The sequence below is a fragment of the Thunnus maccoyii genome, chromosome 9 (assembly GCF_910596095.1).
Source record: "Thunnus maccoyii chromosome 9, fThuMac1.1, whole genome shotgun sequence".
NCBI lineage: Eukaryota > Metazoa > Chordata > Actinopteri > Scombriformes > Scombridae > Thunnus > Thunnus maccoyii.
This window is the reverse complement of record NC_056541.1, coordinates 22,036,963-22,062,576: the sequence shown is the minus strand read 5'-3', so window position 1 is coordinate 22,062,576 and position 25,614 is coordinate 22,036,963. Positions and strand designations below refer to the sequence as shown.

The 25,614-nt window shown below is 40.9% G+C and overlaps 1 protein-coding gene across 8 annotated transcripts in view; it reads right to left on the bottom strand.

The window, feature by feature from the left end:
- The window catches only part of LOC121903502 (ultraviolet-B receptor UVR8-like), a 333,525-nt gene that overhangs the window by 163,326 nt on the left and 144,585 nt on the right, over positions 1 to 25,614 (bottom strand). The window lies entirely within an intron of this gene.

Here is a 25,614-nt window from a genome sequence, read left to right as displayed (position 1 = left end):
TCTGATTGAATACAGAATCAAAACAAGACGGTTTTTTAAAATGGTGTCTCTCAGACAGTACTCTCTACATCACAAGGAGGGAGGCAACACAACAAGAAAGGAAAAGCTAAATTGAGTTTGAGTCCAAGGTCAGTGTGTAGCTGTCTGAACAAAAGTCGGAGATCTCCCAAAAAATATCTATCAACTTAGGGAGAAGGCGCCCTTGTCCCGACCCCTGCAGAGTTGCTGGAAAGATGGTTTCCTGTAAAAAGTTTATCCGAGGGTATGGAAGATTAACGAGGGTGTTTTCATTGGCTGCTCTCTAGTCGTCTTGCAGTACTTAGAGGTGATAAGATCAGAATATTTATCGAGCCTCTTCTTCAGGTCATTTGCTATGTTAATTTTATGAGCTTGATGTTGCCTTTGTTTCGCGGTCATGTGTTATTCCTCCTGAACCCTGGAGCAGGGGGAAGAAAGGCGGATTTGTACTTAGCATGCAGTGTCTTCAAATTAGTCACCCATACATAATTATTTATGCTGTGCGGGGGGGGGGGGGGGGGGGGGGGGGGTGCAGTGGAACAACTAATTCTACTTGCTCTGTGTGAAAATTAAAATCTATTATTTTTCAATCAGATCAGACTCTTGTTTTCACATCTTGCTTTATTTGTTTGGGATAATGTATTGTTATGTGTTCCTTTCCTGATTTCTCATGGCAAAGAGGAGTTGTGGGTTGTAGGTTTTTAGGCTGAGACGAGTATTCCAACTGGATTAACACTGGCCAACGATATGATTCACAACACATTCATCGTTGTTATCATTACAAAAATATTCATCGTTACGGGAGATTGCAATCTGACATTTTTGTTAACTTTGTAGCTGCTAGGGTGACTGAATATTTATAGGTTACGCTGCATCTTTGTCAGACCACTGTCAAGTTCATTAAGTGATTGAGCTGAATGGATTGAAGCCCATCAACCTCTGGGAGACTCATATGATCATAAATCAAACAGGGAGGGTCGGGACATCAGGACAGGTCCAGCGGCATAAGCCAGAGCGTTGCAACTATGACCTCATCGCATATCCCCATGAAATATCCATAAAAAGCAAACATTTAGCCAAAGATGATGTGATGATGTGAACTCCGACGTATGTGGGTAACTGTTTCATTGATGAAGCCGTCTGTGTGAGAGAGAATCCCCGTTCCGTGACATTGGTGGGTTATTCATGTGAGATTACATGAATCTTTCAAACTGTTTTAAATCATTCTCAGCCTCCCTCCTTCTCTCTCTCTCTCTCTCTATCTGCAAGCACTCACCATTAATGCCTATATCAACCGCAGGAGCCAATTGTTAAAGAGGGGTTCTAAGTGCGCAGCCCAATCGATATTGATAATGTTGAAAATGTGGTACGAAAGAGAGCGAGAGTGGGGGAGAAAGAGGGAAAAAAGAGAGGGAGACATAAATCTGCACGTGGTGAATAGGGGAGAGCAGCTGCGGTGGCCTCTGAGTTGTCCCCTTCACCTCTTTGGAATCATCATCAGCACTAATCAGGCCCCTGCTAAAGAAAATGGTCCTGCTTGATTTACACTTACTACCCTCTGCTGTGTAACAGAGAGAGGCAGAGAGAGAGAGAAAAAAAGAGAAAGAGTGAGAAAAAGGATGCATGGAAAAAAGACTAAAAAGGACAAGTGGGAGAATGAAGGGGAAAAAAAACACGAGTTGCAGGGCACTAATAATAGCAGACATATAAATGCGGAGAGCCACATTCCTTCAAGGTCAATCTCAGGTGAAGCAAAAGGTTGTATAAAGGTCACGCTGGATGAGGGTCATGTAGGCCTCAATGAGAGTCAATAACACCTCCCAGTCTGCTGTAGACGTGTGGGGGTCGCCCCTGCTCTCACATCAATTCGCTAGGCCTGGACCAAGGCAATAAAAGAGATGGAGAGAGACTTAGCCAGAGAGAAAGGGTGAGAAAAAAGAAAATGTACAGGCAGATTGTGAAACAGCTCGCCTTTCAACTACTAACTGCTTTTCATGTAAATGTCTTGGACTGACACTTCTTACACATCCCAGCCCCTACCCTCTCCCCCCTACGCACACACACACACACACACACACATACACACACTCCCTCTCTCTCCATCTCTTTTACTCCAGTATACTCTCTGTCAGCAGAAGAATAAAAGAGAGGGGAAGGCGAGGGAAGGGGCAGGAGGAGAGAGTGAGAAGGGAGTGAAGGAGGAGGGAGGAGAAGAAAAAAAAAAAACAGAAACAGGAGAAATCAGACTCTCGCCGGGGTTGGCGAAAGGTCAGTCCTGACAGGCTCGGAGGTTAAACTGCCGAGTTAAAATACTGTTCATTATCCTCTGCAGCCTCTTCCCAAATTCCCTTCTTTTGTGTCACAGTCAGTGCCCAGCATCAATGTTCCCCACCCTAGGATTTATTAGACATTGTTGAGCAGCGAGAAAGGGGACCTTTTCTGTACAATAGTAGCAGTGATCCTATGGCAAGGACAATACTGCTGCCAACACAATTACAGAGCCTGGCTTGAGTTATAAGGGTTGTAGGACTGACACTGTGTTGTGCGTGTGTATACGTGTGCGTGAGTTTGTGTGTGCGTGTCTGTTTTTTTCTTGTTTACATGTACAGTATGATGATAAATAAAACCAGCATGTGGTACATTAAAACTACATTTTGTTTATGTTGACCTAATCTGCAAAAAGCATACAGAAAATTAATACAAAAAATAATTTACATAAATTTCTGCATATTTAAAGCAACCTTATTCCAGTGCAGGAAATTTAATTAGTACACATGAAGAGAACAAAGCAGGGGAATATCCATAACACGAATTAGGCTGGATCACATCATTCATTACTCACCAGAGAGCAATGAGATGTGACACATGGCAACAGAACCCTGCCTGAACCGGACAAATTAAAAACACTAGTAATTAGCGCTATGCAAAACATGTTGTAAGTTTATTACCTGATTTATGTGGCTTACTGTTTATAAGGGCACAGTGAGCTGGCTATTCGTCTTCTGCCTAGCATGCTTAAGATTCAGAATGGGTTTAAATGATTTATTAAATGAATAAACAAATAAATCACCTCACACCTAATTTCCCTAATGATATTAGAAATGACTAACTGTACAAATTGTGCAAAATATAAGCTACTATTAACCTGGAGCACCTTTCATTTCAGGGGTTCAAAACGTCCATCCATTTTCATTTGTGCAAAAGCAAAAACAAAAACGTGATTAAATATTTGACTCCTGACATGGATTCCACAAATAAAACACTCCACTCTCTCTTTGCTTAATAAAAGAGGGTCATACAACCAGTGTTGTCAGCAATACGTCAAAGCCGCCCTACAGAACAGCCACTTTCCATGTGAGCCAGCGAGAAGTTTACTCCAACAAAACAAACCAACTAAAGCCTGCACGCATCCCCCCCCCAACTCCAAACTTTCTTCTTCTTCTTTTTTCTTTTACAGTGCTGCGTTCTGAATCACCCCGACCACTGTCTGTATTGTATATTTCTATTTAAAGAGACATATTGTTTTCATCTTTTGCCCCTCTACTCCCTAGGGGAATGAGGGAAATATAAAAAGCTAGACTTTAAATAACAAGAGACTGCCATCAGTTCCCCTGCTAGTCCACACATTAGCCTCGTCTGTGAGTGAGCGTCTGACACCTACTAAAATGTTTCAGCTCTATGTGCGTATAAGAGCATAAATAATTCAAAATTAATCCCCGCTGAGGGGGACTATGGGAATCATAAATTATCTGAGTGTAGTCCCTGGTGCAGTCCCAGGATTGGAACACCTAGTAACAATCGAGCAGAGGTGCTCATTACACCTTGTGAGAAGATATCTTAACCTCTGAATATTAATTTCTTTGAATAGATGGGAATGGTACTCGTATTAGTTGCTCAATCTGTGAATGACTGAATATTAATGTCATATTTAACATTATACAAAAGTTGACACTACACATGCAAGTATATGGTATGTCACAAGGTAATTCTAAATTGTAAGTAAAACTATATTATATCTATTTTTACACTTTGTATCAGATCAACTTACACACCTAAGACAACTAAAAGTATTTTAACAATGACTTCATGTGAGGGCCCAAAAATCACAGACTGATAGAGCCGTCAGCTCATGTAAATCTCTTCATATGTGGAGAGTTAAAACATAAATCTCTTCATAAAGAACAGTAGTTTGAAAACAAAGACAAACCTGGACACCCACGGAGATGTTTTGTTGACATTTACAACGAGTTCCTCAAAAGGTTTGCCCATCACTCTGCAGCGACTCCAGACTGCCCAGGAGGCAGTGATGGATGGCAGGCAGACAACACAGTTAATCAACCCCAGCAGGGATGGAAATATTAATGCCAGGTAATTGAGAACACAATGGAGAGCACTATCATATACAGAAGGTACATTTAGACCCACTGACATCTGGACATTGAGACATAAAAAGAAGTGGTTTAAAGTTGTACAGTGGACATATTAACCTAGACAAGGTCTTCAGTCACTGGTAATATGAAAAAGTCTACTTTCAGATGGATGAAGCCACTGATACAGCCATCATCTTTGAATAAAAAAAAAAAAAAAAAAAAGGACGGTGGTGCATGTTCTAAGTAAACTGGCAATGAATCACCTTGTATATATTTATAACATGAAAGACTTGAAAGACGAACACAACCACAAGTAGATATGAAAATGCCAGTCTACAGCATATCAAAGCTATATTAGATGCGTCTACTTTCGTGTAGAGGGAAGATGTGAAAACACAAACTGATCCTCAATAAAAAAAGGACTACTGTGGCGGGTAAAAGAGAGTGGCATTTGGTGAGGGGAGGGGAAAAATATCCGATTTAGAAAGTGGTTGGAAATATACATATCAAAGGAAAGACATGGAGATTTCCTTTGCCTGTGCATCCTATCCATGTACCGCCCCCCCCCCACCTCCCACCCCCCCTCACTCCTTGAGTAAGATGAGAGGGGTCTGTTGCAAATTCTCAGGTAAGAGAGCCAGAAACCTACTTATGATGCTCTGCTGTTCATAATCCATAGGTTCTATCAGCAGATTACTAGAAATAAAGTGTTGGGAAAGACGTAAAGCAGGACTCAGAATGCCAGATGAGACAATGCTGGTTTCAGTCTGCACTTCACTCCAATGTACATAATTAACAGCTTGTGTTCAGCTAGGGCAAAGACAAAAAAATGAGAAGGGGGGGACAGTTTAAATCTCCCCAGCAGGAATGGTAATAAGTACTTTATGTTAGGATATGTCATAAATATCCCTTGCATCCAGAATGTGTCGATTCCATTCTGAAAAACAAAACATAAGATTACAGAACAAATTATGAATTTTTATTAAAAGTATATCACCGCATTTAATAGCTTGATCTCTCTTACTCTCACAGTCTGTCTCTAATTTTCTTTCACTCTGTTTTTTTGACTTTCCACCCTCTTTAGTATATCACTGGATGTGTGTAGGGCAATTCATTCGTCACACGGCTTTATCCATTAGAGGCGGACTGCTAAATGCTTCACCTTTTGATTTTGAGGAGTACAGGATTTGTCAAGGGAAATGGGAAGGTGCTTTATTGCTCCAAATTTCATCACAATAAAGGCTTATGGGGAAGGTGGCATAATCGTTGCCCTATAAATGTCTCTGTGTAGATTACATGCTTCTTGCCCGGCTAATCCTGGTAATTGATGAACTTCTATGCTGACGATTTTTTTATATTATTTTGTAATTTGTTTATTAATTAAGATAACACTTATTTTGGGACCTCAACCAAGTAAACACGATTATGTGCTCTGCGGGGTGAGTGTTCAGTGCGCTGACGTTCCCAAAGCAGCGAGCTGGCTGGCTGGCAGGCTGCTGCTGCCAGGAAATGTCTAATAGTCTTCCACTGAGAAGTTTAATTCATTTGCCATAAAGCTAAAAATAAACACAGTCACACTTAATTGGGCTCTGAATGTGAGCATTATTAAGTTGTTGAAAAAAAGCAAGACCACAAATTATAACCAAGGACTCTACATTTAACAGCTGAAATATTATGTTGAGCACATGGATTTCAATTTTGTGAGTATTATTTATTATAAAAAAAGAGGAGATGGAGCTATAAATACTGAACAAAAATAATAATGTGGCTTTAAACATTGTGACTTATTTCCAATATCGATGATGGGAAAGCAATAACAGTTATTTATTAATAGTTGGTTATAAAGATAAAATTATGGAGTACAGTACATTAAATAGATTGTGTTTGTTCTATTAAAAACGGCTGATAATTTAAAAAATCTGTAAACAATGTCCATATGTGTTGAGTATTTGTTACGAGGAAAAAAACTAAGATTACATTTGAGTTTAATTTATGAGACGACTCAAAAGGTTTTCTCTCTTGGAAGTGTTCTATCACGGGTTACAGTCCTGGGATGAAACATTTGCGTATCATTCAAGTTTATGATGCGGAGAGACTTTGAGGCAGGACGGGGGAGGGTTAGGATGAGAGAGAGAGAAAATCAAAAAGATTTCCATAAAAAAGTGGAATAAATAAGTGCCTGAGATACAACAATTTGGATTTACATACATTATCCAGCTCTATCTCTTTGGGATATTTTACAGTCCTGATATGCGAGGAGAGCTCAGAGATAAACTAAATATGACCTATGCTCTGCAGGCTCAGCTAGAAAGAGCAGACGCCTGTAAGAATACTCAAGGAGCAGAGGAAAGGTTGAGAGCATGAGGACAAAAAGCCAGGGGAAGGAAGAAAAATGACACTAAAAGGCAGTCACGAACTGATTGATGCTCTGCTGTATTTGAAGATCAGTGGCAGCCTTGTGGTTGCAAGCACAGAGGTCAGCGAGTCTATGTGTGTGTGTGTGGGTGAGAATGTGTGTGTGGGTGTCCATGCTTGCTTATAAGGACGTGTGGCTTTCTTTTGACGGTTTCACTGTCTGGATGTGCGCGTGCATGTGGGTGTGTGTGTGTGGGAACGTGTGTCCTGATCGCTCTCCCACTCTCCGTCTGTCTCTCTCTCTCTCTCTCTCTCCATTGTAAGAGAACAGAATCCTCAGTCACTGGGTGGCTGGGGGAAATCAGATGTGAGCAGAGAATAACATGCTCGATTTGGCCTGGGAGTGGAGCCGGGGCTGGAGGAGAAGAGAGCACCATGATGTATCGAGCCGTTTGCCAGCCGGACGGGGCACGCGGTGGCGGCCCTCTCTCTGCCTGTCAGCAAATACACATTTTTCACCCAGCAGGAGAAGTGGGAGTCCTGTGTGTGTGTGTCTGCATGTCTGTGGAGAGGAACGTGTGCATGTTTTTGTAAGAGAAGAGGAGCGTTTTATTGTGAGATATACAAGTGGTTTTTACTTGCGTTTGGTGTGATTGTATAATATGAATGTCCATGCATACAGTATGTGTGTGTTTGTGTGTATGTGTGTGTATATCAGGGAATTGGGAGGGTCTGAGCAGTCCATTGCAGGCACAGCTGTTGCATCACATGGAGGCGCGGAAGCAGGCTGTTTCATCTGGTCACGGCAAACGCCTGAGCTTCTGCCTCCAACAAACAATTCCACACGAGGAACAAGTGGCTCTAACAAGAATCCTTTCGCTACGTTTGGGCGTGTGTGTGTGCGCGGCTCGAGCATGTGTCGATGTATGCCATTTTGTAAGCCACTGTGCGTACTGAATTTCTTGTGCAGCAGTTCAACGCCCCATGCATGTGACCCACAGATTTAAGTATGGTCGCTCTCATCAAAAGACAAGAGGACACAGAGCCGTGACCGGCGAGAGAAAAACATGGAACCCTTCCAAATATGCCACGTTGCTTTCTAACCTCCAACCTCTCGCTTCAATTAACCTGCAACGTGTTTAATAAACTACAGTGTGCCGTGGCTGCTTTCAAGACTCCACAATTTTAATTGCTTATATAGAAAAAAAAAATGGGAGAGAAATAAATCGAAGGGAAAAATAAACGAGTGAAAAAGAACATTTCTAAAGGAAAATTCACAAAATATTATTACCTTCTCCACTCCCTTTTTAAGCACAGAGGGTTTCAGTTAAAGCCCAAGAACCTGGTATCGCCATCTAGTACAACGTATTGGCAGCATACAAGGCAGCCTGAAGGTTTCAGCACAACACATTTACACACATATATACACACAAGCACAAGCCTCCGCACTAAAGACCTCTTTTCAGCTCGCGTCAAGGGAAGTGGGCTGGGGAGGGCCTTTGATGTGGGAACACCGAGGTCAGAGAGAACAGTCTGTGCAGCGCTAAATTCCATCCCCCACAACAGTTCCTTTTTCACTTTGCTACTGGCTCCGGTTTGTGAAGCCTATCTTCAAAACAAGTCTAAAAAAAAGAATTTAGCTCAGTTTGAATATGTAGGAGTACAGAATGGATAAATGCCATGTTTCAGGCTGCACTCACCACACTCCCCTTAAAAGTCTGTAATCTGCGTTGCATTTAAGGTTTTCCCCCTTTTACACGTATTGGCCTTTTGTTTCTGGAACCAAGGGAAAAGGCAAAAGGTCTAACCAGCACATAAACTAATCTCAAATGTCACGTCTTATTAGACGCAAATGGAAGGAAACGTTTGGCTCACTCACCCTGCCAAGTCAATGAATTTGTCAAAATTTTATGATAATTCATTCAATTACTCTTTAGACATTTAAATGATGTGGGGAGTGAGGGAGGAGGTGATGAGGGTCAGTTGAAGAGCGAGGAGAGGGAGAAGAGAAGGAGTGAAGGAGGGGGAGGAGAAGAGGGATTGGGGAATAATCCTGCTCTTGATGTTACACTCCCTCCAGAGGCCTTTTAAGGGCTCCATATCACAGTGTGAGGCCTCCTAAACTTCTCTTCCCCTACTTACCAACTCAGCAGCTTGTCCACCCCCCTTTTTCCAAACACCTTTGTTCACAACTTATTTGCCTTACATATACTGTACAAACACATATATTGCTGAATCCATATGCATTGTAATTAATAAATGACATGCATTTGCATTAGAGTAGTTTTAGTTTTATCACACAAACAAATACATATATGTAAAAGTTTTTTCACCATTTTCTTCCTGTCTTTTCCTCTCTGATACACACACGCATGCATGCGCATGCATGCTCTCACATGCACATACGCGCACATACACAAACACTTCCCCTTTCATTCCTGGGAGAATGACAATAAAAAGGCCCGCCGCTCTTCTCGACCCTTGACCTCTGATCCCTGGAGGTCTCCCACTGCCTGTGCTTGAGGTGAAGGAGGGAGGGACAGAGGGATGGAGGGGTAAAAGGCGTGGATGTGGTGGGGCCCAGAGAACAGCTCCCTCTGTCAGGCCAGCTCAGGCTGCATCATGGGTAAGCTCCCCCTCTAGTGTTCACTGGTCTCTTTTGTGTGTTTTCCTACTCCCACTGAAAGACAAGTTTTCATTCACTGCCCCAATCTATTGTAAATTCAGAAACAGATACTCGTTGCGAATTTAAAAAATGCTTTTAATCAAATATCAAGCACTACAGGTGCCTACAGTTGGGTACAGCTAAAGTGTAATAGAATCAAAGTTAAGTTTCTGTGCTCCACATAGGACGCAGTGTTTTCTAATCATCCCATCCAAAATTAAATAAATAAATAAAATAACTTTCATTGACACTCTAATCTTTGTGATGTACAGTACCACTCTACCACGCTTTTTCTGTAACTAAAGGTAATATATTTGATCACAATGGGCTATCAGATAACATCTGAATAACTAACAAGCCAGAAGAATAATGACAGATTTAATTTCTGACATTTGACACCTTACTCTGAGTGTACAATTAGCATCGAGTTACAAATATATTTGCCTGTGTGGTGACGTTGCCTTGGCAGCTGCTTTCTTTCACAGGATTGGCTTTTGCAGTGTGCACAGTGACAGCATCTGGTCGCTATTGCCTCAAAACCAAGCGTGGTGTTTCCCATTCACATCTAAGCTATACTAGTGCCTCCTATTCTAGCTTAGCCACGCCTGAGGGCATGCTAATTACCTTCTCGCTCTAAATTAACCAACTTTCACTGGGACTCTGTCGCCACTTTCAATCCAGTGTTGATAGCAGACGGAGAGGAGGGAATGCATAAGAGAGAGTGAGGAAAGGGAGGGAGGAGCAAAGGGTGAAAATAGAAACAAACCAATAATCTTCTACATTGCCTCCTAAACGAGAGCCACTCTGTCCCTAATGTAGACAAGTCATTTTGTACAAGCCGTTAAAGCCCACTGGGCCAGGCGAGCATGCAGTGCAGGGCCGCCTGTTTCAAAGATCTTTTGCAATCAGTTACACAATGGACCCCCTCATTTTATGCTGCTACATCATAAAAGTGCTCCTTTTGTTACATTTCCATCCTTAAAAGGGTCTTAATCCCCATCCTTTCAGGCCGGTCTATGGCAAATTCCTCAGGGACATCCCATTCGCTGCAAGGGCTGGAGTGACCCACTCAGAAACCAGCATGCAGGGCTTTGAGCTTTTCTTCTGCTGCCACTCTCCAGAGAACATTAAATCGTACTTTTCATCCCCCTCACCATAGGGGGAAGCCCCTTAATGATGACAGAGAAAGAGAAATTCCTCCACTCAGTCCTATGACACCATTCTGCTGTCAAGCAGGCGTCTCGGCGGACAGAGAATCAAACATGGCTTCCTGCAGGTGGAACGCCGATGAAGGTCACGGTACAGTCCAAAGAGGAGAGAAGGAGGGAAAGAGGGAGGGAGGGAGAGAAAGAAAGAGAGAGGGAGAGCGAGGAAGGGAGGAAGCCCTTCAGAGGGAGCCCAGCTTTTCCTGTGCAAATTAAGTCATCTGCTGAAAAACGAGGGTAAAAAAAAAAAACACTTGCAGCTTTCATTCCATCATACTTCATGTGTTATTCAGATGTTTCTAGACTTCATCCTACTCTTTGCCACTGCTCTATATAATATGAATTCCTCTTCTAGCACTTTAAGAAATACATACATTCTCTCTACAGTTCTGCCCTCACAACCTCTCTTTTACCTAAAGATTGCTGGTTTCTGTTTTACATCCAATTCTTTTTGTCTCCCTGCTTCTAGCTGTTGGGGTTTGTCTGCGCCTACCTTTGTGAAGCCATCTCTCCTAGAGGGTGCATTTAATCGGGTTGAGACCCCTGCTGTCCAACCCCCCAGCCCTGCTTCACATCGGACCCCTCAATGAGAACATTGTACCAAAATAAAACACGTGTCAATCAAGAGCCAGATATGCACCTCAGCCAGTCAGCATTCAGCTGAACTCCCTGTTATGTCCTTACACATTCTCCAAATGCTAAAACTGTTTGATGAGTATTTCAGTCTGTTTCCAGACATAATACTTGGGTGCTCAGCATGGAATATGGAGATCTTACATTGCTGCAAAAACAATTACTCCCTGTAGAGGCCAAAGCTACCAGCTGAACATCAATGACTATAATTTTTAGAAAAACAATAATAACAAAAGCACTGCACACATTAATAATATGATAAATAATAAAACTGAATAATTAGGATAAATAAAAAAAGATTACCAAACAATGCAATACAATGGACTCTATGGTAATTGCAGCCATACCATTGTTGGTTGTGAAACATGTCGTAATCTCTAGCTGTGTGGCATCTGTGTCTGAGTTAGTGCCCTTATTGTACAGGCAGGTCAGTCAGTTGAGGGGCTAATGCTGTGGGATTTGACCGAGTGAAGATGTCAGTGATAGTTTCCAGCATGAGACGAACATAGACTTCAATAGTCCATAATCCTCCAGCTACAAGCCTTACCCCTCTGTAATGGCTTTTCTGACCACTCGGCTTAGGCCAACACAAAAGTCATGGAAATGTATACATGGAGGTACAAAGACACCTCAAGAGCCCAGTGCTATCATGCGGTTCTTTGCTGTGTTTTTCACATAAGGTCTGCAAGTAAGTCATTGTTGTGTTGTATTTTCGCCTTTCTTACTACCAGAAATAATAATATCCAAAATACATGCACGTTTCACAGTTTGCGCTTATGTAAACCGACCATGTCTCCTGGCTGAACTCAAAGAAAAAAACAAAACACAGAAGAAGCCATCAAAAGCAATAATTACATGCAGAGTCAGGGAGGGGCTAGTATGAACCAAAAATCACAACCAGCACTGACGCTAGAATCTGATTAAACTACTAATGACCTGTCACTCAATAGCGGGGCAGATGTTTATAGATGCCCAGTACCAACCGCACAGCTCATCAGTCAGAGTCAGAGCATTGGTAGCCATGTCACCTACCACACCCACTCACTTAGCATTGCCACCACACAGCACTGGGGAAAACTCAAGAGCAGCAGTTCCTTCCAGGTTAGCGATGTAGGGTGTTAAGGGGTTGCCATGTGCTTTCACACAATCAGAGGAAAGGGCAGCTGTGTGTTTATTTATTTATTAGTTTTTTTTTTTAAATTCTCACTGTCTTGCTTTGGCCACGTTGCAACACCACTCGCACCTTTCTCGAGCCATTGCCCCTTCTCTTCTCCCATTTGTGATGTGGAAGCAGCTATTTTCTTGTGGTGACTTCCTCAGCTTTCACCCTGACGCGTGACACTCATGACAAATTGGGTGTGGAAGTGAAGGTGATGGGCTGTGAAAGCAATGCCCCTGCCCCCCACTATACACACTGTGCACATATACACGACAGACACACATACACGGATACCGTTCATGTGGGTGTACACAATCGCGCACGCACACAATACTTTTAGCCACTCAGCCCTGCCCTGAGACAATGCAAGAGGTTGTGTTGTAAACAGGGTGATGACCTGGATGTAAAAACACACAAAGAAAACAGGAAATGGAAATCTTGACTTCCTTCAACTCCAACTTTGACTCTAACATGAGATTCTCTACAGCCTGATCTGTTCCAACACTATGCAATAATCTGCAATACAGCTTTTGAGGCAGGCACATATTTAGTCATCATCCTGTTTTTCTCATTCTTGAAAAACAAGATCCAGAAAATAGATTTTTTACACATTTGAGGTTTATTCCGGTTAATGTGGAACAGATAGATTTTAGCATTTCCAATATGCTACACCAAAAACCTCCTTCTGACTACTTATAGTATTTTCAAATAATTTATAAACCAATTAAAATGATGGCATTACCCACCTTTACGGTGAAAAATTGAGTAATTTCAACCAGGGGAAAATTATTATACTGAATTGTATAGCAATTATCATAACATTACACTAATTCCCATAGAAGTATTTAAATTATATGGTTGGTTGATTGCATGATGAATTAAAGAGCCATTTTTTTCTCACTAAGAACCTCATCCAACAGTGATCAGGATTGGGGCTCCAAGGCACATTCAAGACCAGACAGGCCGGAACCAGTTTAACCTAATATAGTAGTCATATTATTATTATCATCATCTCCAGAGACTGACTCCAACCTGTAGACTCAGTCTGATCCAAAAGTGCTTTAGGAACATGTCACTGTATTAATACCATTATGATGCAACAAGATGTTACAACTTAATGCAATGCTGTTTGAATTCCTAGAATCACCAAGTTGTTTTAATTAAGTCTGCTGAAATGTGACACTTCCAGCTAACAGTTAGCCATGAGTTAGCTTTTAAAATGAATCAATAGGGTGACACAGATCCGGTCACATGTACATTAGATATTCCTTTTCTTTTTGGCTGGACCGACCTCAGACCAGCCCTATAACCCAGAATGTCTGTTCGTCTCTGACTCACTGACTGAGTGATGAAGTTACACCATTGGTCATATGGCAGAGTGTTGAAGTTTCCCCACTAGCCGTCGCTCTGATTCAGCGTGAGTAGTTTTCTGTTACGTCATTGGGGGTGTTTATGGCGCTTCCACAGTCATGTCAGCACACACTCAGCCTCTCAGCAGGACTGAGTGCTGCCCTGAGCGCAGCTCACGCTCTGCAAGACTGAGAGTGAGCGCAGCCCAGAAATAAGTTTTAAAAACACACATTTACTGACAGAAGCGCCTCACACGGACGCTCCGACACTGAGAGCTACAACCCGTGGAAGGTCCACAGACACACACAACAAGTAAACAGGGGGCTGTAGGACTGTCAATATGTCAATTTATTAGGTTTTGATATTTTTTCAGGTGAGAACGTAACCATTTAGATTCCCAGTATGTGGTCAGTTTATCCAAATAACGCCTGTTTGTGTGACAATTGCGTGAGAGGAGGATCTCAGCGCAGTCTTACTGTCAACTTCCACATGTTACATGTGTCCAGTGTATTTTCAAAATAAAGCACTTCCGTGTTCATGGTAAATAAAATAGAAGCAATATAACAAAAACACTTACGAATGCAAACTTTACACACATGAAACACACTGTATTGGGGTCATTTAAACTTAGCATTAATGTTTAACTTAATAGTTAATGCATTAAAACAATTTTTCAGGTTGTGGGTAAGTGAAATAATAATAATAATATGAAACATATAAAAAAATATCCTAAATCTTAACTCAACCCTTCTTACAACAGCATCATATAGTCAACACCCAAAGTCTGGGGAAATGTTTTTTAAGTATTTTTAACGTTTTTCTTATGTGTGCAGCACCTTGAGTTACAATTACTGTATGAAAAGTGCTACACAAATAAATAACCTCAAACTTACCTAAAAATAAACATCTTAAAAATGCTGCGATGTCCATGTCTGATGGTAACCAGGCAACATACAAATTAAAAGCCCTCTAGCGTTTCATAAACGGCCCAGCCATGTAAGAGGTTTTGATCTAGTCTTCATTAAGCTTCAGGGCAACATTACAAACACTGACATGAATGATAAATATTTGGATGTGGTTTAAATGGTGAGAAGTAAATTACAGTGTAGATACATGCCACAAAAACAAAATAGTTTAACTGAGCTAACTTAAGCTTGCTCGTATTGCCACACGTTGCTCGTATTGTGAAAATTAATATTTGGATTTATCATAAAAAGTGTGTGGCAGATTAAACATAATGAGGTACAAACTGTGCAGATACTGTGCATGCATCTTCATTATTTCACTTAGAAAATAGTCAGTTTGAGAATTTAAACATGAAGCATGAAGTGCAATATGAGCCCCATCCAAGCTGCTTTGCTATCTGACAGAAAGAGGGGAGACAGAAATGAGTTTGTTGTAGCTTAAACCTACAGTGTCGCAACAACAATCACAGTAAGCACGTATGTCTACACATCCACAATTACCAGCTGACACCTTCAGTATACATGCATAGACTCACTCTTAACTAGAGCTACAACTATTAGTCGATTCAGAAAAGAAAATTAATCGACAACTATTTTGATAATTGCATTGTTTCCCCTATATTCATTCTTTGCAGATTACCCGACGGGTCAAAACGTCACGTAATGTAACAGGTAAAAATTATAATTATATATATATTCATGTGTAACGAATGAACATGGGTAAAATGAACTAAATGCGGGCGAGAAGAAGGTGAGAGGTGATTTGCAGTGTTTTTAACATCTAAATCAGCTAATATTATCAATAATCCGACACCAGTTTTTAAAAAAATTTTGTTATTGTGAAGTGAAGTGGAGCCTGTCAGTGGAAACTTCAGAGTATGTTGCACACAAGTGAGCAATGTTTCTGTGTGTATGTGTGTGTGTGTGTGTGAGAGAGAGGAAGCTCTGCAGTATCTGACTGCGTATCTGTGTGTGCGCAGTGGCATGTGTGAATGTCAGTGAATGTGCAGTACTGCTCTTCTTGCAGAGACACATATTATGATTGTGCAACAAGTAATAATAAATCACTTTAAAGTGAGTGACTGTGTAGCCTATATGGTTAATCATGGGGCGGGTCATGGGTCTTATATTTACGGGTCCAGGCAGCTCTGGATTTGACATGGAGATAATTGCGGCTAACAGGTACTGAGCTTTGCAGGTGTGGGCGGTTTGCAAAATTGGACCCATGCAGGACTTTAACATTGGTTATGGATTGACCCAGGATGGCCAACTGCTGGCCAAGTAGGCACCAAGTAGAAGACATTATCAAGACATTATCTACTCACAGACTAAATGAGTCAATTTAATCTCACTTTATGACTTGCATTTCTTAAAGAATGCTTATACTTCTGCCGCACATGAATCCAAAGGTAACAGCCGCACAGAACATTTTGGATTTCAATCCATAAGTTAAGAAAAATAAATGTCCTAAGTAATCAAACATACAAATGAGCATATGAATGCATGGCCGTCAATGGTTCTGCTTATCCAGAATATTAAAGTTCCCGGCTGAAAAGGCCATTCATAATGTGATTAAAACATTGCTGAGCTCGACAGAAATTAATCTCCAGAATATATCCCGACTACATGACAATTTTACAGTTACAGTACTCTTTTTTTTTTTTTTTTCACTGTAACAAGGCCATCACCTGGCAAAGACTTCAATACATACTAATGAGATGGATGGAATTATTATTAGATTACTAAGGTGAATGTGATTAGCAAGAACTATAGCTTTGCTTCTTGAAAACATAATTGTACTGCACATTAAGCTGGAGGCTCACATTATCAAAGTTGTATCAGGCAATTGACAAGGCTTTTATAATTAGGCATGCTGTTCTTTGAGAGACGAAGAAGAAATCTCAGCCACACAATGCACAGCAGGCTATATATTCACTTACAACCCCTACAGGCAACAGAGAACAGTCTTGTTGCCTTTGATCCTTCAACCCAATTGTTTATAGAGGTTGTAGAGGTCCCCGAACCCCTTTGTATTAGGCATAACTTCAATTGCTGAGCCAAGATGCAAGAAAGTTAAAATGGTACATGCAGGATGCTTGTATGAGATGTGTGCTCTCATAAAACAATTTAATCATTCTTGTCTGTTACAGTGGGTGTACAGGTCTAGGATTTGTCTTAGGTCTTGGATTGATGTGGGTTTTGAACTGGCAAACAATTGCCAATAGTGAGAATTATTATTTATTTTTTATTATTTCTTTATGCATCCATCCATCCATCCATCCATCAACTTTCCTGGTCAGAGTCTCAGGGAGCAGGAGCCTATTGCAGCATACAACAACAAAAGTCAGGTTGCACCCTGGTCTGGTCACCAGGTGGGCATGGGGCTAAATTTGGCTTAATTTACCTTTTATTTCATTTTATATTAGTAATTTCCTGTGATACATACTAACATGAATTTAACTCGTAAAGTAAAAAACTTCCATAAAAAGGTGACAAAATGGCTCATTTTGATTCATGTGGGTTTACCCTCCACTATATCACAGTTGTGCACTTATTATAATATTAAACTGTTAATTTTACGACATATCAAACTTTTTAAAAAAAATTAGATACACATAATAATTATACATGTTTTTTATGCATAACACGGCAGTCCTGAGAAGAAACTTATTTTAATCCATATCATCTCCTCCATATCATCGATATTGCCAATTCTAAAGTGCTTCTATTCCATGTTTACACATAAATTTTCTCTAAGACACTGGGCATCACAAAGCTATAGGCCCCGTCTGTGCACGGTGGCCATTGTAAGCTCGTCAGGCGAGGGCTTTTTGTGCCATTGTGTTCAGTGACAGGCTGAATGAGAGGGAGTGTTTCTCAGTACCAGGATATGTGGGAGACACCTGCTGGGCCGGGCTGCACCGGCCTGCTCTGCTCCGCCATTAAAACATGTAGCGCTGGGGGCTCTTTTGTTAGGCAGGAGCTGTTGGTGGCGACATGTTTGAAGTGTCACAAGTGTCAGTCTTTATTAGATTCAGAATGATATTAGGGAATGGAGGAGTATGGTTAGTCAAGGAAGAGGGAAGATATATTTAGCTGGAAAGAGATAGAGTACCCCTCTTATGCCCTCCCCCCCCACCTCCCCCCACTCAGAAAATCATCACCTGGAAAATGCTGAAATCTTGGCAGGGCTACCTGGGATTGTACAGTCACAGTGGTTCTGATGTTGTGGGATTATTGCTTTATTTCCTGTGTGACTTTGTGGCTGCATCTGTGCTCAATTTTTCAGCCAACCGCTTACAAGAGACATAATTACACTTCCTGATTGAAATATCATATGACTCAGAAGACAAGGGATGTAGATTCATCAGGTGCTAACCAGCATTAGCAACATATTGACACAATTGGTTAGAACAAAACACTATTTCCAACTGTGTATATTTCAGTGCTTGTAAATATGAAAAAATAGGTGAAAGGGTAGAGTATACATAGTATATATTGTATGCTGCTGCCAGCAAAATGCATCACATAATCTTCTGAGGTAATGAAGCATCTCTTTACCATTGTTTTCATTAGCATACTTTCTCACTGATTCACAACAACAACACTTTCACTGTGTGTGTGTGTGTGTGTGTGTGTATGCCCATGTCTGCATGCATTTCCAAAATAACTAGAGAATACAGAAGAGATAATTTAGGGGGTTGCTGCAGAACAAATACGGAGGTTGCTAGAAGCACACATCGATTGACATCTGCTCAAATGTTCATCGACAAAAGGAGAAACACAGAGAAAAAGAGTGTGAGGGGGAGAGAAGGGTCCTGGGAGGGGGAGAAAAATCCATAATTGCTCTCATCGCCATATGATTTTCTGCAGGCAATTTTCAGGGAGCACACACTGACCTTTGCCTACTTAATTCCTGTGCAGTAAAGAAACAGAGAGATGATCACTGAGGCACATAATTACACCCTCATCGATACATGGATCTATGGGATGGGCAATGAATGAAACCCAGGGATGAAAGGACAATACACATTACCCTAACACACATACACATAAGCAAGCATGTACACTGACCTACATGTACACACTCGCAAGAAAACACATGCCCACACACACACACACACACACACACACACACACACACACACACACACACACACATCATCATCATGGCAGTGGCATATATTTCTATCTGGATGCAAAGTCAATGTGAAATGCACGGTGGGTAATGATGATGTGAAGGTTTGAAGCTGCGAGCTGGATGGAGGAGCCCCATATGGCTCTCTCCGTCCGTGTCATTACCTTGTTACGCCTCTGACTTCCATTCAGAGAGCGAGAGAGAGAAAGGCAGAGAGAGAAAGGGAAAGAGCTTGGATCACCCAAGACCACGCTACAACTGAAATTGTCTGGGGTCAACAGTGCCATAATTACTTTAAAATGTCAGCCTGCAATAAAATACAACAGTTCATCTGGCAGAAAGCAAATTAGCTTTGACCACGCCGTAATTACCCTTTCCTGCAGAACCATTAGAAGAGATCAAATCTTCACATTCTCTGTTTGAGGAAAGGCCATCAGAGTACACTCCACCTGACAAGGATGCACATTTGCCATTTTGCAGGGGTAATTAATTGTCCTTATAATAGAAATTTTATATTGGACTTCGAAATGGAAAAAAGTGTAATAACCTGCCAGTTTTATCTTAACCATTTGCTGACACCCCTTGCCTCTTGCTCTCCCGTCATCTCTTCCTCCTTTTATTTGACTTTAGCAGCTGACTGATTTGTGTTAAAATCCTCTGCCTGAGGATCTTTTCCCAACGATTAAACATCTAATGTAAAGACACTGATCTCCAGCAAGAGTTGTGTTTTAAAAAAATAAGGGAGTATGTCAAAATCAAGCTAAGCAAGCTAATCATTTTATGCCAAGTTTGGTCTTAAAATGCTAATGAGAGACAGGGATTTTCAAACATCATGCGCAATTAGCAACTTCTACCCAAATTCATCATCACCTGTGCAATTTTTGTTAAACACATGTAAAAACCATAAAGCCTAGAGTGCTCCTGAAAGCAACTTCCAGTCTTCTTTATAAGATGAAAATAAAACCCTTTTGTCTTTTGAGAGAGCTACAATTTGGTGTGTCCTCCTCTCTTTTCATTTTTGCAATACAATCCCTGACAGCACTCCCTCAGCACCTCCTGCACAGAATACAAAGAGAGTGACATAAATCAGATTTGGAAAACCTCATCATCTTCACTATTAAGAAATACAGTAATCTCCCATTAACTAATGTGTTTCTCACCCCCAAAATGCCTGTTGGTCAACTTGATTGACATTTTAACAAGACTACTAGTGTAGCCCTGCTCGCTGCCCCAACAGGCTGTGCTGCTCCTCAGACCCAATTGGACCAACGTGGTGTGATTTACCCAGGAGACTGACATTGCCCTGCTTAAAGCCCTGTATCTATCCTCTCCCTAGTGGGGCGACAAACTCAAATCTCTGATACAAAATGTTGTCACACACCACCACAGCATTAAAAAACTGAGGGAGATAAATATGTAATGAAACACAGCTGGCTAAGGTTAACACGCCAACTTGACAAAACTTAATTTTTGAATTGTTGAATACTAAAAATTGCTTGGCATCCCTGTACACCATATTACCAACATTTTATTAATGATGTGATCTACCAATATAGTGCATATTACTACAGATAAAACAACATAATCAAGGCAGTTTATCAAAGTGTTCCAGATTTATTCACTAACATGAAGCAACATCAATTTAACACAAAACAAATAAACTTTGATGAACATATCACACTGCTGCAAAAGGTAGGAGGTGAAGTTTGACTTCTCGCTTCTTATCTCACATGGTGAATTATCATAAAGTACCTTCACAACATGCACAGCTCAAATGCAGTCTCCTCTAACCAGTTTGTCTACTGAAATCAAACAGATACTTTTTTACTGACATGCAAGAGGATTACACTCATACACGGCCAATAAAGAGATTTAAATGCAACCTGTTTTACCGCATTACATCGAAGCAATACACCACCAAGCTCCGTGTTATGGCGATCAATGCCATTGTGATCGATTTCCGTAAGCTCCAGTGTGTTTCATAAGGCACAGGTACTGTGTTTTGTGGGTGATTATTATCATGCTAAATTTCATTTCTCTTTTGAGATCCCCCTTTTTTACGCTCTTAGCGATTAGTGACTGAGACAGAGGGAGATGTTTCCTATGCAGCCAAGCTATCTGAATAGGGATTAGGTGTGGAATAGCTGGGTGTAGACGACAACCCAGAGTAGTCAATCGGGACTGTATCTCAGGTAGCTACGCAAGATGCTGTACTACTGCTGCTGCGCTGCTACTGCTGCTGAATCTGAATCTCAGTTCAAGAGCATTGTAACCTTATCAAATTAGCTTTGGGCCCAGTCTGTCAGCCAGTGCTGCTGGGTTGGCAGCCACCACCATGATTAGTCATATTGAATTATACATTCTGAGCATGTACGCCACCTTCCACATCAACACAATACATAGAAGGACTCACACACAGAGCCACAGACATACTGTTGTCACAAAGACATACACAAACTCACACAGCGATGAAAACAGACACACATACCGTATATACATGCACACGCATGCATGCACACACACACAGACAGACAAAAAAAGACACACACACACACACACTTAGGTTTTGGTTTTGGAACAGGGTGATGCGGATGTGCGTAAACAGGATTAAGAGAGACGGTTCCACTGTCACACAGACCTCCAGATTGTAATTCTCATGCCTCTCTGACAGCTTGGCACAGCACTAAGTCACCTAACGTTTGCCTTGACATGAAATGCAGACCTGGGCACAGATGAGGTTATCAGTGGGGGGAGATGAGTGGGAGGAAACGCGTCTAGTCCTATTGGGAGAACTGTTTGGTACTAATGCCTAGGCTTGGTTGACTGAAGGGACTGAGGGGGCAGGAGGAGAACGGCGCAGGGTAAGAAAAATATCCACAATAACTGTCACTGGAAGAGCTACTCTTATTGCTGAGATTTAGATTGTGTTCTCCTCATACACGTATGAAACATATCTAAAAGTAGCTGAAAGATTACAATCCTCTTCATTAAATTTATCTCCTACGACATAAACTTTTAATATGCACACTAGCAGTGTGTATGGGACTTCCAGGGCAGCTTAAATGACTGCAACCTGTAATTACTGTTCCAGCACTTGATTAGAATAATCTGATTGCAATTATTCAGTGACTTTAAAATACAAGCCTCGAGCTACAGAACAATAATTCAAGGGCAGTGATTTGGAACGTGTTTCTTTTTTGGCTGTAAAATGACGTTTTAATCGACACAGATTGAAAGAGGTTCCCTGCTAAGGAGCCAGCTCCCTCAATTAAAGCCCATTTATGCAGTGAGGGGGAAGACGTTGTGCTGCGATGTGGAGTTAATCACCAGGCAGACACTTACAGAGTTCTCACGGATCAGGGAACTAACCTCTCTAACGGGTAAACAGGCAGAAATGCGCCACTCTGGCAAGGCCACCAAGTATACACACATATATACCAACATTCACGCTACCAGTTATGTTGTTTCTTCCCTCAATTAATTGGCTTAAAGAATCTCAAAATGTGTCAAAATTTAAATCAAAATGCATTTGAAGTCATTCATAACGTAAGAAAGACATGTCAATTATCTCTTATATTCAGTTGCAACAAAGCTAGATAATTGATTGCATTTAACAGACAACTCTAATGTATCTCATCACTCTAAGGAGCCTGTGGTAGATTAATTAAAAAAGTAATACAACATGAGGGAGAAGTATTGCCCAGCTGGCATTGATTCCATGGTCAAAGTGAAGGACAAACATGGTGACTATCATCTTTTTCTAGGCTTCTAATTTGCAGAACTTTATTTCCTAGTTCTGATTCACCTGAGGAGAAGTGATTTCTGTCCCTGCCTTACAGGCTGACCCACCCTGAGTGATTAACAGAGCTGATTAGTCCTTTAGCGCGCACACGCACACACACACATTTTCACACAGATTTTACTCGTCCTTCAGTGGTCGTACACTGTGTGCACGCATCCATGAATGTCGATGAAGAGCCACTGGGTGCTTACACTTAAATAGTCTTAAGATAAAATCAAATTTGATGTCCATTGTATTTTTGAAAGCTTGATTGTTACCATCCTCTATTATTCTGTTTCATAATTGACTGTACATTATTAACAAAACGTGCTACCAAGAACACATTAATCAGTATTACTCTGCCTTAACCTCAGTAAGTGGCACAATAAGAGACATGCCCTCTCTAATCAGCTTCATTGTGTTCTATCACCTCCGCTCTAACTATATCACCGAGAGTTCAAAGACCTCGCACTACATGTTATTGCTGAAACCATCTTTAATCAGCAGCATTGGTCTTTGTTAGATCATGGAGGTCTACGTTGTAATGAAAACGCCAGCTAGCTCTGATAGCAGCCTAATTGGGAGATAATGAGCCAATAACATCAATGGCTAATGACACACCAAGTCTAAGTCACACCCCCCTCAGGCCACACAGAGGCTCATTCACCACTGATGGAGTGCATAGCTGGGAAGTCTGGCAGAGCTAGGCCATGCTCTGTACAAACAGGCTGTCTTGATGGCTTCATTAGGCTAATGAAAGGCGGTGCTTGATGCTTAAAGATGGTTATAGTGGACTCTAGCTGAAGGGAAGACATACAGACACCTGATCTCTAGCGCACTGTCTAATGGCATCCCTCTGATGAAAAATAGCACCTTTTGTAACAGTTCCAGTTCAGATCATTACTTCATTATTATGTATTTCACACAACTACCAATACATGGGATTTCAGTATTGTAAGAGAAAAACATGTGCTGCCTTTCAAAGAAAAGCAGCACTGAGAAATTTGGGGGTTTTTGCTACAGTTTGTTGATGTGGATATTAAGTGTAGTTTGTTTGTTTGTTTGTCAGAGGATGAGCAGGGAGGTTGACAGCTTAAGCACTGTATGACTGTGTGGGCGTAGGCACCAGTAAGTGGGCTGAAGGGGGCTGAACTTTTGTCAGGTCTCAACAATGAACCAGCTAACAGTAAACAAGCCTGATGATGCATAATCACATTAGGAGAGGCACCAAGCATGGAGGAACGACCCTGCTAATCCACACTGTGCTAGCTCTGTAACCTGCACATAATCCTAGAGAGAGAGAGGTTAAGAGGAAGAGAGAGGAGAAAAGCGAGAGGAGGACCAATAGAGGCTTTGGAATTGAATCACTGTACGTACGAGCTTTAGGCCAATTAACCAGGTGTTTCAAATCTCTACCCTGTTGTAGCTTGTATTTATATGATAGGTGTTTTGCATCTTCACTATAGGGCTCAATGATGTAGGCAGTTAAATGAAGCAGAGAGCATATGGCATGTGAGAGAGAAAACACTTTATTGATGTTGGGAATGATGTGAGCAAAATTAATTAGCGGGTATGGTTTACAGGTACCTATTTTGATATATTATTATACTGTACATTCTTGATGACATGAAACAGAGAAAGCTGGAAGTGTAATAGTATCAGTCTAATCCCTTGTTTGTCACTTGTATAAATGGCTCAACATGTGTTCAATGTGGGTGTGTAACTGCTCAGCTTTTGTAGTGACGAGTGAATATAAAGTAATATTAAACATTCAAATACTATGACAGAATTACCACAGTAAATCTATGATTGCTACAACTTCATTGAAGTTGGCAGCCACCACTAGCCCTCTGAACCACAAATTCCATTTCTTTTGACCACAGAGATCACAAAGATACCTTGATGTGATTTATCTAATTAAAAAAAAATCATAAGAACCAGATTTTGTCTGCTCTAATGCTCATGAGCAAGTTGTATAAAAGTGTTTATTCTAGAGCTGCAATGATTTGTCGTTTTTTTTTTTTTTTTTTTTAAGCAAATATGGCAAAAAAATTGGCTACTTTTTGCTTCTGAATGTGATAATTTAATGCTTGTCATACATGAAAATAAACTGAATATCTTTGGGTTTTGGACTGTTTGGACATATAAGACATTTAGAGATGTAACCTTTGACTCTGGGAAATTACAATGGTTATTCTCCTTATTTTCTAAAGTTTTATAGACAAAACAAAGAACCAAGAAAATAATCATCGATTAATTGAAATTGAAAATAATCAATAATTGCAGCCCTAGTTTATTCTCCTCAATGGTTTGAGGTTCTTAGAAGGAGAACGGCCATTTGGTGGATGTTGCGTGGCCCACACATAGAGTGAGTACAGTAGATATTATATTCTCATCGTGGTCTGAGGTACTTACTGTAGTGGTGGAATGGTCTTATTGCAAATCATCCCTGGTCTACACATACAGTACATTCCAAATAAAAGCTCAAATCAGGCTATTATCATTATTATTTCTAAATATCCACTGTTCTGAATGAAGTTTAAGCTTTTATTGAGTGATGAGGTTAAAGTCTAGATGCTAACTATTAACTGTACATACTCTGTAATCACATTGAGTTGGCTGACTAAAAGCTGTTACCGATCCAGGTTGTGCTCATACAATGATGAGCAGGTATCTACATGACCAATGTTTAAATGTGTGATGAACCATACTGTAGCTAAACATGCCTCTTGTGTAATACATGGGGACTGTGCACATTTTTAGATAAATTTTTAATAAATGGTTGAGAATTTCCAGATCACAACCATCTGAATAAAGGCATTAAACAACATCACTGAATTTTATATCCCTTTAACGTGACTCCAAGCTTCTATTATGTTTACCTTCTGCTGACCTAGGGACATCAGACAGTTACCTTTCAATTAAAATAAACTCTGCTAAAATCATAACCGCAAAGCCAGAGAACACACAATGGC